The sequence below is a fragment of the Theropithecus gelada genome, unplaced genomic scaffold, assembly GCF_003255815.1.
Source record: "Theropithecus gelada isolate Dixy unplaced genomic scaffold, Tgel_1.0 HiC_scaffold_7396, whole genome shotgun sequence".
NCBI classification, from domain to species: domain Eukaryota; kingdom Metazoa; phylum Chordata; class Mammalia; order Primates; family Cercopithecidae; genus Theropithecus; species Theropithecus gelada.
Window position 1 is genome coordinate 1 of NW_020264101.1, and position 557 is coordinate 557.

The 557-nt window shown below is 52.8% G+C and overlaps 1 pseudogene; it reads right to left on the bottom strand.

The window, feature by feature from the left end:
* Positions 1-129: 129 nt before the first annotated feature.
* On the bottom strand, positions 130-249 carry LOC112617987 (annotated as a pseudogene).
* Between the last annotated feature and the right edge of the window lie 308 nt (positions 250-557).

Here is a 557-nt window from a genome sequence, read left to right on the forward strand (position 1 = left end):
ACACAAGAGAGAAAGGAAGGAAGGAAGGAAGAAAGAAGGAAAGAAAGAAAGAAAAAAGAAAGAATGAAAGAAGAGAGAGAGAAGGGAAGAAAGGAAGGTAGAAAAGAAAGAAAAGAAAGAAAACAAAAAAGCCTACAGCAACCAGTGTTCCCAGGCGGCCTCCCATCCAAGTACTAACCAGGCCCAATGCTGCTTAGCTTCTAGAGATCATACGAGCTCAGGTGCGTTCAGGTTGGTAGGTCCGTAGATGCCAGCATAGGTGCCTGGCTGCCCTAAGAGCCCAGCCCATCCATGCCCGCCTGATTCCAGCCAGCACCACCAGCCCAGGGCCGCCGGGCTCGTATTGGGACCCCAGAGACGATCGACAGCAGCCTTCCCATGGCTTCCGAACTGCCGAGTTTCCAACACATCAGACCCTCTAAGAACAGGGAGTGCTCTGAGGCTTCAGGGCGCAGGGAAAATGATCCTGGAACCCCGTCTGATCCTTCACCCTGTCGCGGAGATATTCTTCTGGATACCTGGCTGCTCAGTAGCTCCTGTGAGGCCCCCTCTTGATC